Here is a 17,110-nt window from a genome sequence, read left to right as displayed (position 1 = left end):
ACAAAAGACTAACAGCACACTCCTCTGGCCCAAATGCAGGAGACACTAGCAACTAAAATAGATAGATAGATAGATAGATAAATAGATAGATAGATAGATAGATAGATAGATAGATAGATAGATAGATAGATAGATGGGCTGATGGATGGATGGATGGATGGATGGACGGACGGACGGACGGACGGACGGACAGAGAGAGAGAGAGAGAGAGAGAGAGAGAGAGAGAGATAGATAGATAGATAGATAGATAGATAGATAGATAGATAGATAGATAGATAGATAGATCTTCTGAAATCTCTTATTAGTTAGTTAAACAAAGAAAAGACTGAACACGCAATGCTTCAATATTAACTGTGTACTTTGTATATTTTTCAACCAAGAAACAAATGAATAGCACAAATCAGTCACATTATCTCTACACATCTCTAGTCATCTCTACACAAGACAATAATAAGTGCTTATCAGTTTGACCTACTCTCTGAATGAGCTTGCATGATCAAAAAATCACAATACATCCAACAGGAAGCCTAATGCATCTTTAATATAGTGTTAGGAATTAGAGTAACAGACTCTTTCGAAAAGCCTCTTTATGGCCAGATAGAGCAGCGGATTAAATGAGTTTGAGGGGCCATTAGCAACTTCTGAGAATGGACTGTCAGCAAAATGCTCGGTTCGATAATATTAAAGTTTACCCTCTTTATGAATTGCCATTGGCATTAAGTTAATGCATATTTAAATGTAAAATTCCTTTGTGTACTTACATTCTGTTTAACCCCTTACATACTATAACCTTTAAGTTAAGAAAAGCTCCATTAGTTTGCATTGAAGTCCCTATAGTTAATGAATAATAAGCCTTAGTATGAAACCAGCCTGGAATGTCAAGGGGTTAAAGTGATTTGTTATTCAAGAAGTCCATTTGGCTGATTCCACTGCGAATATAATCGACAGTGACAGCCCTATGTGGCAGTAATATATGCACTTCTGTAAAGGCGGTGACAAAATAATGCCTGTCACCGTCTTGTTGTCTCCTAAGGGTGGTATATATTAAGATTACCTATAGGAAGCACCATCTCCTGTGACTCTGCTGTGCCTTTCCTATCTCTGGGGTTCCCAATCACCTCTGTGTGTGACAGTGTATGTAAGTGTGTGCTCACAACAGGGACCCTCAACAAACACAGCACTGCTTAAGCAGCGATGTGTAAAGACACCAGAAACCCCCATGTGTCCTACGACACGCACCAGGAGCAACACAGGAAAGGCACTCTACAGCAGTGTTATGCTAAATAATCCCTCAATACAGTAATTACACGCTTTCAAATCACTGTTACAATGAAGCTAATTAGTGTATGGAGACTAACGCAAAACGGAACTGGAGCATGGACTCACTCACTTCAAAGGAAAGCTTGCCTACGTCCTCATCAACAGCAGCATGTGATGCCCAAGTCATTTTGACCTGGCCTGCACAGCAGAATATTTCAGGACAAAAGGAATTATGAACAATAGCAGCACTAATGATTGTTATCAATTATGTGTATGAAACAATGGCCTGGCCCTTGCCTTTTGTCCAACGTCACACTAGTCATAGGGCCATATGCATTTGCATACAATCAAATACAGCCATTTTAGGAACGAAATGTTCTCAGTTAATCTCATTCATATCAGGCAACACATCACATTTGTTAAAATAAGCCTACATATAGGCTTCTGTATGCCTTGATGCCATTAATGTCAAATATTTCTCACATGACTGGTATTACCCAACCTGGACCATTGAGGAGGTGAACCCATGAACCCGCTTAATAAAACATTAGCAAGGCTTTAAAGAAGGAGTCGAGTAGGGGGCTGGGGACAAGTTGTGACGGCAAAGCACCACCATCTCTCTCTCTAAGGCCCCAAGCCTCCCACCCCCTTACTATGACTCCCAGTCACATCACAGGGGGTCTTGGCCGCCTCATTAAAATCAAGCAGGTTTCATGTAAAGACCAGAGGAAGAGGTCCATTCCCTCACTCAAAGCCCGGCAGGCTCAAGGGAGATTCTTCTTTGAGTTTTTGCTGGTGAACGCATACTTGAACATCTTTAGACTGCCAAAATAATGAGTGTTTAATACTATCATGTTCCTAGGCCACAATGCATGAGATCTTGTTTCACACACAAACTCACAAACAGCTGCGTCTGTGCAACAGCAAAACTGAATCTGTCATTGATTTTGGAGCTAAAAATCGAAGTTCATCTGGTTTGATAACTGTGATGTCCTCATTTAGTGGCTGACAAGAGATTAACACACTTCTGTTTAATGAGGACCACGCACACTGCAGATTGGATTATCAAGGATTCACATCCAGTAATTGCTTTCCGAGGCATTCCAGCACACTCATACATCCCTCTTTTTTCCCCCTCTCTCAGCTTCAGAAAAAAAAAAAAAAAACATTCTCCTTTATCCCAGGGCAGAGAATAAATGCACTGAAGATATGCAGCTAAAATGCATAATTGGAGCTTGGCAAAGCATTTATTTATCGAACAATTTATTTTTGATGATATTTTAATAATTCACATGCTAGACTGTTTAAAGAGTGGAGGAAAAGCAAGCTCTTAGGCACATATTCTAAGCTGTCGCGTTTGCTCAGCTGTCTGCCTGTTTGTCGCGTGCATTTCATCTTTTCTCAGTCTTATTTACATTGGGCTTTGGCCGCCTTCCTAGTCATGTAGCAACGCGTCTATGGCTTTGCGGGGACAGAAGAGCTGTCAGTGTGTGGGTGTTGCAGCGTATCTCCAGCGCATGTGTGAGGAAACATCAGGCTGTGACAACCTCACCCTGAGAAGCAGACTCTCTATCTGGAATGGCTGGTGAACATATTTAAAGACTGGTAAATCTAGCCTTTATATCTACTAACCAAGCACTGCAAATTAACACTGACCACAAAACATGCTTCTAATAACCCATGTGATCGATCATTGGTACAAGACACAAACACAAAAAGGTGTTCTGAAAAAAGAGCTAACATGAAGTTAAAGGATTTGTTTACCTTCTCCTATTCAAGGCCATCTCCTGCAAGGGGGCAAAGGCAGAATAGGACTGAGAGAGGGCAATTAAGCTGCACCACACCTGCTGGTCTATGGCTGCAGTTCAAATAGGCCTGTGACACCAGAGAACAGACACGCCAGGCAAGTAGAAGAAGGACCAGACAGAAAAACAGCAACTCATGACAGGAATGAGCATTCAAACATTACAGCATCCTCCGCTCCCTTGGCCAGGCCCGATCACACATGCCCCAGGATGGAAACACCACCAGCCACTCAAACTGCCTGCCACAGAGGGATAATTAGGCACAGGACCACTCTTAGGACTCTCTCCTCTTCAGTATATCTAGCCCTCCGACCAGCTAACTCACCAGCCCTCACTTCCTACCTGTCACCAATTCCCAGGCATGATGAAAAGAGAGAACAGATTAAGAAAAAACAGAATACTGTGAGTGTTTCCATCCAGTTGCAGCACTAATGTCAAAGCAAAACAATGCCAAACTGATATCTGTGAAAACATGTAGACCTAAAGCACAGTGACGTGCAAAAGTCAAGAGGCAACCCTTCATTTATTGATTTCCAGTCAAAAGAGCCATTAAAGATGCACTTTGTAAGGTTTTTGTGGTTAAGTCAGGTGGAAATAAAAAGCCAAAATATGTGCCCATACAGCATGAAAATGAAGCTCTGGCCTTCAGATCTGAAAAAAATCCACAAGTGTTTCTGTCCATCCTTCTATTGTGAAAAGACAATTCAATGGGTCAAGGGAAAGGACAACATTCAAATCAGACAAAAAGACCGTAGGTCTTCTTAGAACAGTGAATTGGCTACCCAGAGCCCAGACATCACCATCATTGAATGTGTTTGGACAACTTGGATCAAATTCAACCAACTTCTAAGACTCAACTTTAAAGGCGTGGACAAACGTCCCTGCAGATTTCTCTGAAAAACTGAAAGTTTCCCTAAAAATGAAAGCTGTAATAAAGGCTGTAAAAAGTGTGGACCAAATAAATACTAAAAGGTACGGTATATTTAGCTGTTGATGCTTCTCTGTAATTGTCTGTTAAATGTCTTTTCTTTTTAATTAAAAAATGATAAATGAATAATGTGTTAACTGCTGCTTCGACTGGAAATGAAATAAATGAAGGTCAGTCTCTTCCTTTTGCACAGTACTGTAAGGCACCGTCCTTTTACAGTCGGCCAATCATTCATCCTATGGGGCGAACTCTGCACTGTAGCCATAGGCCTATAATGACATTACACGACTTACCACAGAGCCTGTGATAAAGAACAAGCAGTATTACCACACACACACACACACACACACACACACACACACACTTTAGCACATTTTAACAATCATAATAACAAATATAGAAATATCTGCCTTAAGCAATGCTGTTATTACTGATAGCAAACACACAATTACACACTGTAAAGCTATGATCACAAATATACTGTGTAGTAACTTTAAAATATACGAATTAATTCAATTGTTATGATTACAAAAGCGTGTCAGATAAAGTGCCAGTTTCCTTTAAAGTCAGGTTTGGCTTGTTAAAGCTTAGTCTGTCACATTTTCGGCTCTTTACTTGCATTTTGGCACAAAATTTCAGCAAGTTAATAAGTTAAAACAATGACTTCACGTAACCTCATCTGCATTTACAGTTTTACAACAACTGAAACATTTAAGGACATTTAAGGTGCACCACCCTTATGGAATTTGTCTACTCTCCTAATGGAGCTTCTGCGCATGGACAGTTGTCATGATGCTGTATTGTTGTGTTTGCAATAACAAATACAACATTATTAAAACTGTTTAGCGTCACGAACGACACAAGTGAAGCAACGGACTGCATCTCCCAGAATCCTCATGACTTTATCGCTTCCTACAAACCCTGATACACACACGGACTTCGTCTCCCAGAATACACAGGGAGATCAGCTGACTTCTGGTTTCCACACACGCTCCTATCAGCCTTCAGAATCACCTGAATTCTAACGTGTAACACCTGTTTCTACGCTCACATGAATCTATCAGTTTAGCTTATAAGCCTTTAACAGGGCTAATAAGGGCTTTAACAGTAGTTATTGTTTCAACTGCAAACAACTGAGCGTTCTTTCTGTTGTATTACCGTGCTTGACTTGTTTTCCTGTTTCTGACTCTGGTTTTTGATTTGCCCTTTGGACTGTTTGCCCTGGATCTCTGTTTTTTTGTGCTCTGACCTGATTTCTGACAGTGACTTTGGATTCCGACTTCATCATTAAAGCCTGCTTGTTTTCCTTTATCCACAATCTTAATTCTGTGAAATCATTACATTTACATTATGAAGATTTCTTTTTAAATAAATCCATATCGAAAATCGGTTAAAATTATTTATACTGTACTTTTAATTCGAATAAATACAAATAAACACAGATACATTACAAAAGAACAAGATTTTTTGGCTTTAAAAACATTATATTTATATATATATATATATATATATATATATATATATATATATATATACACATTTTTTTTATTTATTTTTTTTTTTTTTCATATACCAACAGCCAAAAATTTAACAATTCAGCAATTAATTAGGCAATATATTGTGCATTTTATACACACAAAAAATGTCTTTAGTTACATTTATAATCCCTCAATACCATCTGCTTAGCCAGATGAAGTCCTTGGTAGGCTGGCTGGCTAAGAAAACCTACCGCACAGCCATTTAACTGTGGAGAAATATACTGTAGCATTACTAGTGCGACGAATAAAAGTTCTTAAAAAGTTCTCCCTTCACATCAAGCTAAATCTATGCCTTTTCAGAAAATAAAGTCAGTTCTGCTACCGGTAATGCTGGTCTTAATACTAAACTAGCTTACTAAGACATTTGGGTACTGCCTCCCATGTAGCCTACAGCAAACTTTGGTTTCTAGGTTTGAATGAGTGCTGGCATCTTTATGTAGTTAGTCAGCATCTCTAAATTAGCCTACTGCAGCTTTCTCCCCTTTATGTTGACTCTATATCATGAGGACACTTGATTATGAGCCTGCAAGCAAAATCCAGCTCAATATAATTGCTGTGAATCAGACATGTAGCAGCACTAGATAGTGTCATCTTCCTGAGAAAGCCCTGAGATCATTTCTGCTCAATTACTGTGGAATGTCCTTTGTGGAAAGTATTTACAATACATGTGAGAAATCTGTAAATGAGTGGATATCAACGTTAGATACCTATGCGTGTGCGTTTCAGCAGTTCAGAAGAATATTATCGCATTTCCATATCGTTGCTGTCGGAAGAAAACCTTGTATCTCCATTTTTGGCATTTTTCAGTTTTTGACATAATTTGAAAGTATCTGTTACTCTTTACATTGTTTGTAAATTTTGTGATGAGAGGCCTAAAAGAAATGACCCAAAATGCCATGGGAAAAATTCTGGTTCCCTTGACTTACACTGAAAGTGAAGTATGTTTTTTCCTTCTCCTGTAAAGTTACTATTTTGGAGATACAAAGTTTTCTTCCGACAGCAGCGACATGCATCCTCATAAGTCTATAATGTTAAATGCAGATAATTGTATGTAAATAAGCAAGCACGTTCATTTTCATTTAATGAACAGCTGCAGAATAAACCCTTCCTGAAGTCAAGATATCAGGACCAGATGTGCAGTGTCAGAAAGTCATTATCATAGATGATAGTCTATTAATATTCAGAAAACAATGTGCCCAACATAAATGAGTCATCACCCTGTTTTTTTTCTTTTCTTTTTTTAAGCATCACGTGTCATTCTCCCCAGAAACCTGCCTTAGTTTTATATTTCACTTTTTTGGGCTTTATTGCCACCTATTTTAGTCTAAAATATTTCAACATCATTATGCATGCATCGTACAAGCAAGGGGAGACCTGGTTCTGCTCTGGTTTAAATTACGCCAATACATATGCTTGTTGCAGTGATATGGCATGAATAAAACATGGAGGATTTTCTCTGTGCTCTGGCAATGGAGCACGGCAGTAATATACACTGTATGGCAGAATCAGTGGAGGGCTATGGCACAACAAGAGGGCGTTTTGGCAGATTTACAGATCATCATCTATAATACATTGCAAGTTTTTCAACTATGCACAAAAGCCAGCTGTTCTTTTTATCAGTCAGGCTCTGTGTTGTAAACATGCTGGAAAGCGAGAGGGAGAAGGAGATGGGGGAAAAAATGGAAAAACAAAAAAACATTTTCTGTTATCAACACAATTTTGGAACCAACAACAAAAGGACTTATTCAGTTTCCGAACCACTTGAGCCGAGAAAATGCAGCTTCCATGAGGGCGGATCTATCATTTGGCTAATCCACAGTGGGCTGGTTCTTTCCAAGGCCCGGCCCCGCAGACTTCATCCATCTCCCCCCATAATACACCCCGGCAAACACTGGGTCAACAAGGGAATCCACTCTGGCTGTGTGTGCGCGCAAAAGTGCCGTTTCGGAGGTGTGTTTGAACACAGTCTTGGCGAATTGACAGTTCGCTCTCCCAAGGCAAAGAGAAACAGCTGTGGACATATGGATAGGAGGTGGAGGACGCTCCCGCCACAGACTGCACTGGGAAAAAGAGCCAGAGTAAGGAAAAGTAGGCTTTGGCTGTAGCAGTGATAGCCTGGATGGCTTCCACAAAGCCGGAGCGTTCAACATTTTATGATTGAGAATGTTTAAGAGCTGGACTGATGAAAGCCAGCACTGGGTGCCAGCTCTGATGCTTCAGCACCATGGATAAATGTGAGAGGGAGTGTGTGTGTGCGTGTGTATGCAGGGTGTGGGTGGGTAGGGGTGGGTGTAGGCACCAAGCCATGCTGATCCACCCCTGGGCATCGTTCACACAGGAGTCAAGAGAGAGACAGTGAGACCTGATAAATAAATCAACTTAAAGGCCTGCTGAGGGTTTGAGGCCTATTCCTCTTCATGAACTCCAGTTTTGAGATGGGCCGAGGAGAAGGGGGGGTGTTGGGGGAGCTGAGGGTGGAGCGGAGCTCAGAGAAAAAACGGACTCCTTCACGGCTTGAATCCCAGTAGGCATCAAGGACCAAAGACACCAAGTCTGTGATTCTTTCAAAAAATTAAATTTATTCACTTATCCAAAAGGCCTTGGCTCAAGATCCTCGTCATTTTCTTTAACATCCGAGATAAAAGTGTAAGGACTCTCCCATTGGCTTTCAATCAGCAGCTCTTTGAAAACTCATACTTAATGATTTGAGGTCTTTTAGAACTTACTTTGAGACAACACATTCTGAACTGCCCTTTTTTTCATGTGGAGATGAGAAGAAAGGGGATATCTGAAAACATCAGGGCGCTTTCAATTACCCTCGACTTTAGAGGCAGCGGCGGTTACTTGGACTTAATTGAATGAGACTGACTTTGCTCCAGAAGGTCCCTTTTCCATCTAATGTCCTCTGAAAACTTGTGCTGCTGTTGATAGTTAATCAATACAGATAAGGCATAATAAAAAGAAGTGTTTTGATTACAGGAATTGCAGACAATCGCAACATCACATGCACTGTGCCTTGGCTGGAAAATCAGGATGATGCAATGCCGTGTTGACTCGGGAAGTCTTGGTCTACTTGTTTATCTCTATGTGATCACGCTTAATCCGTGAACCGCCAAACACTTCAATGACAGGTTAAAAATCTTTCATGATCAAAACACTAAGCTGAAAACAACAAAGCAGACCAAATATCGCGAAAAGGAAATGAAAGCAATGAAAAGCTGTGATTCTTTCAATCCTCCTATGCTATTAACTGGCTAATTATAAAAGGTGATGCAATGAATGTACTTGATTCTGATGTGTACATTAATATATTTTAGATACTACATCAACACAATTTTGTGTTTCTGTTCACTTGTTTCATTATATTTTATTCATGTGGTCATGATGTACACATTCAAATTAAATCTAAGTCTAAGCTGACTAGTTTGACTCTGATGTCTAAGTCTGCTACAGTTTGGCGTCTCATCTGTATATGAAATATCTTCTCTGTTCGACAGGACTTGGGTCAAAATGACAATGTCGAAATATAAATCCGTTTTGACTTTGTGACTCAGACAAGAACGTGTGTAGACACTTTTGTGATTAATTCCAACTTCTGGTATTCCTAACAAGAGCGGTATTAAGCAAGGAGCAGGAGGAGGCCACCGTAACAGCATGTGCAGCAGCACAGCAAGCGGAGGTCAGCAAACCCCTTACAAGTGCAGTTCTGTCCAAAATAATGGAGGATGCTTAAAATATTTACACCAAGCTGTTCCAGCTGGGCAACTGGTAATGCCTTATGAGATCTGTCTAGTTATTACGCTATATTGGCGGCACACCGTGTTTTGCTTTGCATTCTCAAGGTGATGACGCCACAAATTGAACTGCGGGACTTCTATAAAAAAACATTTGCTGCTGTTGTATGTGAGAGGGGAGAAAAAATAAGAAAGACCCAGCCCTTCTGTAACACGCTCGCTGGATGCATTTCTAATGCAGCAACAATAGCTAGGCAATAGTTTTTGATTTCTTTAACAGCTGCTAATGTAGTTTCGCCTATGCAAGTGTCCAGGAGCAAGGCGTGAAATGAAACACTGCTTCTGCCTTTCTCTTGACCGTTTTTCTTTCTTCTTCTTTTTTTTTTTCTTTTCACTTGTGTCTGCTACGAAAGTCATTTACATCCCCCTGGGCTGTAAATGGGGGGTTGGGGGATGGGGAGTGTTGGGGAGCTCCTCCACTCATGCCCAAACACTCTTTCTTTATCTGTCCTGTTCTCTCTCTCTGCAACAAAAGCTTTAACCCCAGGTTAGATTTCCGTAAAGTGCTAGATCTCTGGCCCCCTTCCAAGGCCCTATTGTCAGAGGAGCTGCTACCAAACACATAGGAGTGCCTCTTCATCAATGTATTATTAACAAGCATGCTACAGTGTAATGCAGGCAAATGGCCTTCCTCTGAGGATGGACTTAAAAGAGCAGGCCAACAGAATAAGTGTGCAGATCTAAATGATTGTGCCTTCAGTAGCCAGAATAAAGAGGAGTGATCTGTCTTCAGTAGTCAAATATGATGAGTAACAGTCCTTCAAATAAGCCTGATAGAATGTGTATTATATGTCAGATTGCATCATTATGATCTTGCTAAGAACTCTTTGCTTTTACCTGACCCTTTATTCATTTCAGCATCCATGCAATTCCCATCCATAGACCACAGATTCATTCATAGTAGTTGGGTTATCATTCAGATGTTTCACAAAATTTTAGCAAAATTTTTGGGCTCTTAGTCATTCAGTGTAACCAAAGCTGTACTACAGTGGGGGCATTAGCTTAGAAAACCAGCTTAACACTACAGATCCAAACAGGTTTAATTTCAGCTTTCTTTCTCTCCAACACTGGCTGCTCGACTTGACTTCCTCAGGTTTGAGTCATTATCATCGAAACTGAACATGGTTGGCGAACTATATTGAGAATCCATGCCAAGCATAGTTTTTAGGTGATCCATGTCAAACCGTGTCCATATAGAAATGTTTACACTCCATGCTCAGAACCGTACACATGACGTCATCTATGCTCTGCTGCATCAATCACTACAGAGTTCCAAACTCTGGAAGCAACATCAGCACAACATCTGGGCGTCATTTCTGTGGCTGAGCAGCTGCACACAAGCCTAAGATCACTGTGCAATGCCAAGCTTTGGCTGGAGTGGTGTAAAGCACACTTCAACTGGACTCTGGAGTAGTTGAAATGTGTTCGCTGGAGTGATGGCTCATGCTTCACTATCTAGCAGTATGATGGACGAATCTGGGCTTGGCAGAGGCCAGGAGAGCGCTACCAAAATGCATTGTGACAAGAGTAAAGTTTGGTGGAGGAAGGATAAAGGTCTGACACTTTTTTTTACAGGGTTTGGACTTGGCCTCAAAGTTCAATACATGAGCATACAAATATATTTTAGACAATTTTATACTTCCAACTTTGTCAGAAGGCCCTTTCTTGTTCCATATTATAGGTGTGTTGGTCAATTGTTCATATACTTTTTATTGTATAGTCTACAATTAAACAGGGTGGTACAGCTTTTAAACAATGGAATTCCATGATTTTTCCCTGACATAAAGTGAAATTTTCATGCCAAATATTTATCATCGTGCTGGGCTTTGCATCATCTTTTCTGGTGTACTTTTCTGTTCAATATATTTAATAGATGAGAACCAAATGACTGTGAGCGACCTGTCAACTGACATCTGCACCAGGTGTAACACACCAGCAACAGAGAACAGATGTCATTTTGCTCATTACATTAATGTTCGTAATTTTAGAGCTTATGTTTTTGTTTTGACTCCTGCATCATCCAATATTCTCATGTGCAAATATCCATCCATTTCATTTGCAAAGTGTGCCTGAGCATTTCATCAAAGCACATGGTAGTGATTGGGTTGAGACCATTCCCTCTTTCATTACATTTAGTTACATGACACCAAATGCAGGGAGTTACCAATAACAAAGACATATTTATTTAGCCAGTGAAATGAGTTATCTAACTGTATAATATGAATGGGATTAGCTTTACAAGGAGAGAAGAAATAATGTACTTATTAGGCACTGATGTTTCTCAGAGATTTTAATCCTGTCCAGGTCTGCAATGTAAGTAACTTTTAAGGAACGTCTACAATATTTAGGAGATGGATATAGCAAGACACGGTTCAACTTTTGAGTACCCAGATATCAACACTGTGTGTATTTATTGACAGTGACTAAGCAGTAAGTTAACCATTCTTTAATGAAGCTGCAGCACTTGAGGTTTGATTAGCCAGCCATGGCACAGATCGAATGCCGTGACTCGCAGTAAAGAGACGAGATACGCTGGTCTCAGTGTAAGAAGCAGTAGTCGTGTGTTTTTCCCTGTTCATTCAGCTTGTTAATTTGAATGTTACAAAGTTTGCAATGCCCACCTCTGAATGGTACCCCTGGGCTAAATGAGATTTATATTAGTAAACGTTAGTAAAACTATTCTGCATCCAGCTGCATCAGTCCTGGCTCTAGCAGTGTTTTCTGTGATCTTCAGTGTTTTAAATGTGACGATGACTAACTGCAGGTTAACTACGGTTGGCGAAGCGGGTAACACCTCTGCCCTCTATGCTGTAGACTGGGGGTTTCATCCCCTACCTGGGTAAGCACCCTACATTATACCAACAAGAGTCCTTGGGCAAGACTCCAAACTCCACCTTCACCGATATGTGTAAAGCGATCAAGTTGCATGTCGCTCTGGAAAAGAACGTCTGCCAAAAGCTGTTAATGTAAGGTCCAGGAAATTCCTCCCCTTTTACAGTAAATTAGTAAAGACAGAGAAAGGACTAAATCAGACAAATAGAGAAAATAATAAATAAAAAATTTTCAAAATTAACAACCATTTAAGAAGCTGTCACATTTTTATGATCTATTTTGGCTAAAACAGCATCTATACTTAATAAGCTGCAATTCATCCTTGTACACATAACATCCACTTCTGAATGGATTCACACCTCCCTGCCCATCCCTGCCCTAAACTTGTGGCAGCATTTTCATTCCCTGTCTTGTTTTGATTTTCTCTTCTGACCTCCATTTTAGCGTGGACCTTCAGACCCGCCTGATGCCCCTGCTCTGTCCCCTTTATGTATATGCTTTTCTTCTCTCCTCACACATCTAATTGACTTCATGTCTGATCATGTAAAAGATGCTGTTCTCCACCTGCTCCACACTCTAACACCGAATCCTCTAGTGCTCTCACTCCATTAACGAAGAACAGCACTGAAGTTCTGCTCCCTGCTATTATACCAGGGACTGCTAAAATCTCATTTTCAACTCAATTTAACCTGCTATCCCTCAAGGGTGGTGTGATTATAGCAAAATCTCCTCTAAAACACAAATTAAGATAATTTTAGTAATATAACAGGCTTTCATCTCAGAGATGGAGAGATGTAGAGCCAGCCAAAGAAATGTCAATAGTTTTCTGTCTGTAAAAACATCGCCTGAGAGTTGATGTAATTAGAGAAAAATGGCCCAGAATTGTCAATAAACTTAACTGAACTTGACATTTTCAAATAGACTGGACTTTTATGATTGTTTGTTTGTGTCCAGTTGTGTCTGTCTGTCTGCCCTGCGATGGACTGGCGACCTGTCCAGGGTGTTTCCTGCCTTCTGCCCGATGACTGCTAGAAAAGGCCCCCCACCACATGACCCTGAGAGAGAAGCAGCTTAGAAAATGTGTGTGTGTGTGTGTGTGTGTGTGTGTGTTTGATTTGATGCAGAGTGTAAAACGAATTAGCTGTCCTTGGTATAACACACACACACACACACCTTCTAAGCCGCTTCTCCTTCTGGGTCGTGAGGGCCGCTGGAGCCCATTCCCACCTGTCATTGGACGAAAGACTCCTTGGTATAATATAAATATTAAATATTAGAAACAGACTAGAACTTGATTTTAGCAGCAGCTTATCATCTCATCACGATCTCTCAGTGCTATGGTGCTGTTGAGAAACTCAAGCCTGATGTCTCTTGAGTTTTTCATGCGAAGATCTGCTTTCTATTCCCAGCAACTCCTTCATGTCCCACTTACTACAAATCCTCCAAAAGGTGTGTGGATTCAGGATTTTGATTTTTTACTTATTAATGGGGGCTTTAATTCAGGCTTTTCAAGTAGGTATCCCATTTATGTTTAATAATTCAGTAACCTTTATGCAATTAGTTCAAGTGACCTAGATAACTGAGGCTGCAATTCAGTTTTTATAATGAATTATCTTTTCCTCTTCTCCGCTCCACTTCAAGAAATTAAAAATATCTTCTGTCAGAACACCAACTCCATTTCTATGCTCTCTCATTCACAGCACAGCTAATATGTCAGCGTTCGTAAATGTCCTTTCAGTGAGAATGGCCCAATTTAATTGTGAGCGAATACACATGTAAGTATAGACTAACATTTTGTTTCCGCTTATATTGTATTATGACAAAACTGCTATGTGTCCTTCACCCACAGTACATATCAGATTCAAACAGAACACTATGTCAGCACAGCGCAGCACTATGACAATAAGAAACTGCAGGTCCAATGGTGGGTTTAAAACTCCTAAATCCAGCGCCAATTTTGTAGACATTTGTGATGCACAATGGCGCTGGCTGGCAGTGTGTTTGCGGTGTTTCTTTCAAGCTTGCTCAGTTCCATCAGCCACACTGAAACGGCTCATTCATCTGCCATCCAAGCTGATCTTGTCTCTGGCTCTTGCTGTGGGCTCCCCTGAAGCAGATATATAGATCCTCTACAGAAACACTCTGGCTCGGTGTAATGATGCTCCAGTGCCAAGCTCAGTGTTACACTGACAGCCATGTCTGCAGATCGAGCTTATGTAACATAATACTGCTATAGGGCCCGATATGTCCAAGTTCTGCGCATTAGCGCTCACCTCAGTAACTTAGACTTAGGCAAGTAAAAGTACAAACGAGCCTAGCTTAACTGTACAGCACAGAGCGAGCCCACCATTGAAACTAAAGGAGAATTTAAAGAAGCTGTTCAGCAGTGTATGCATAATTAATTGAATCCTAATTTTTGTAAGCAGTCATGCATACTGTGGCTCCCCCAGCTAGTTAATCAGCAGATGCTCTTCATTAAATAAGGCACCAAAGCAGGTTATTTGAATCTTGGCTTACGTACACAATCATAGCCTTCAGAGACATGCTACACACAAGGTGGGGTAGGGTGAGGTGAAGTGGGGTGTTGGCTGGCGGGTGCTGTGGTTCCAGGGTCTCAGCAGGTCTCTGAGCCTGTTCATTCTCACCTCATTCACAGCTCATTCACACCTGCTGAAGCATCTGATTCCCATTAACACTGGGTCATGGTCTCCCTCAGAGCAAGCCGCATCACACCGATGCCCTCAATCTGCATGCAGGACAGCATCTCTGGCACTGTAACACCCAGCCATCACACTCAACAACAGGCCGAGGCATTACTGTAGTCGGAGGCTTTAAACAAATCTGAAACAAAAATGGGAAGCGTATCTGGATTAATGGTACTTAATGTACTTAATTCTGCTGATACGACAGCGATAATATTTGTTCTCAACGTGTTCTCATTTCTTGCAGCATTCACATTATCACGACAACAAGTTTTGCGTATGTCTTGGTCATTCACTTTTAATGGAACAATGGTGGGAAGTAACAAAAGTTCACGTTCATTGACCTGGAAATGCACAATCAAAGATGGTAGGTTATTTTTTGACATCCTGTCACAGAAGAATATCAAAAACGTGTAGTCGGTAATTCAGGTTTTCTTTCTAATCAGTTAAAATGTGTCTGAAATGTTTCCTCTAATGGGTGCTTTGCTGCTTTAAGTGCTGGAAAAGTCAGAATTAGAAAATGTGAAAAAAGCGTACAATGTAAACGTACCCTCAAAGACATAACATGGTCCCTCAGGTCAAACCGGGTACATGAGTTTTAAGAACTACATGAGTTTTATGAACTACATTCACTTTATCAGGGGAAGTGCATATTTGTACCTTTTCATATTTTTTTAGGTAAAACAGAAAACGGAAAGGCTGGGCAGGGTGTATGGAGGTGAATATGGTACGATTACTTTGCCTAAGTAAAGATACTGAAAACATACCACTAAGAGTACCACCACAGCGTTTGTACCCTAACTGGTGTACAGAGAAGCACAGCAAGCGGCTTGCATTTGCCGTGGTAGTGTGAATGCTGCTTAAGACTGCACAGCACCACAGTCATGTCAAAATCTCATGATTTTATTTTTGACACCATCCAAAACACCAGCTGCCTTTTACATAGTGTGAACATTTTGTGACGAAAAGACAGACAGAAATGGAAAAATTATCCCAAATTAAATCTTGTTACATTGACTCACATCACAGTTAAGAAAGCATTTTCCTTCTCCTGTGATGATACCTTTTCAGAAATACAAGATTTTCTTAGGACACAGAGTATGTAAGCCATCGATCTGCGCATGAGCTTACAAATGAGTTTAATATTTAACACTTACTGACGTTTTTAATCAGCCAAACAACCTCAGGTCATGGAAAGTAGCACTGAGCCCTTCTAGGTCAAGTTACTGTCTCAAGCAACACATTGAACAACATGTGTGCATTCTCAGCTTAGCATTAAATTTAGTCTGGCATTCTCTGCCACTTGAGAGACTTTAACGGTGCTTTGTGTAAAGACACTGGGCATGTCAAAAAGAGCCCCATATCTCCTCTGTAAACCGCAACAATGATGTAAAACAATCCCCAGTAATAAAAGCATCAATCAATGTTTTGCCAGCTCTAAAAATGCCTCAGAGAATCTGTGGGGTTCCCCATGGGTTTAGGAGAACACATTCTTTGGTGAACGAACGCGCCACAAATTTCACAGCCGTTCAGCTTGAGCTTGTACAGAAACCCATCATAACAGTGTGGCTGAGAGTGATAATCGCTAAGCGCCATTAGTTGAGAGGTTAAGCAGACAAGAGCGGTCCCTCTCTTCCCAAAGCTATCCCCAAAGGCAACACCACGTCCCAGGGTTCCCTTTGCCTCCTCCGTCTGCAGACTTCAACAGGAGACATCAGAACGCTGCACATCTTTGTGGCATCATCAGTGCAACTTCTCACAATATGTAAATACCATATATAAGCACAAGCTGAGATCTGTGCCTTCATCTATTATACATGAAGAAAGAAAAGAGCATGGAAATGGCTCCCTTTAACTATCAGTGCTGGGGTCTTTGTGCCTGTGACTTCAGATTCTATCCCACCACTCACAGCAGCTCAATGAGCCTCAGTGATGGGTTATTCATGCTAGTTGGTGCTGCATCACTGCACTAGCATCAAGTGGGACAACTAGTGAAACTGCCATGAGCAGTTATCTGTCTTTCATTGTTTCATTCATTCAATTACATTTGATTATTTGACATGATCACATCAAATACATTTAACACAAGCTGTAATTTAATTTTTGCAGCTACACTCTACAGCCAATCCAGCTAGAATTCAGCTATTCTAACCTCTTACGATCTCAGGCTTACTACAAACTAATTATTCAGTACCTACAGGGACATCAATGCAAACTGGTTGAGCTATTTTTATGTTATAGAAATGTGTAG

This window comes from Pygocentrus nattereri, chromosome 26, assembly GCF_015220715.1.
Source record: "Pygocentrus nattereri isolate fPygNat1 chromosome 26, fPygNat1.pri, whole genome shotgun sequence".
Classification (NCBI taxonomy): domain Eukaryota; kingdom Metazoa; phylum Chordata; class Actinopteri; order Characiformes; family Serrasalmidae; genus Pygocentrus; species Pygocentrus nattereri.
The sequence above is the reverse complement of the archived record's forward strand: the minus strand, read 5'-3'. Positions refer to the sequence as shown.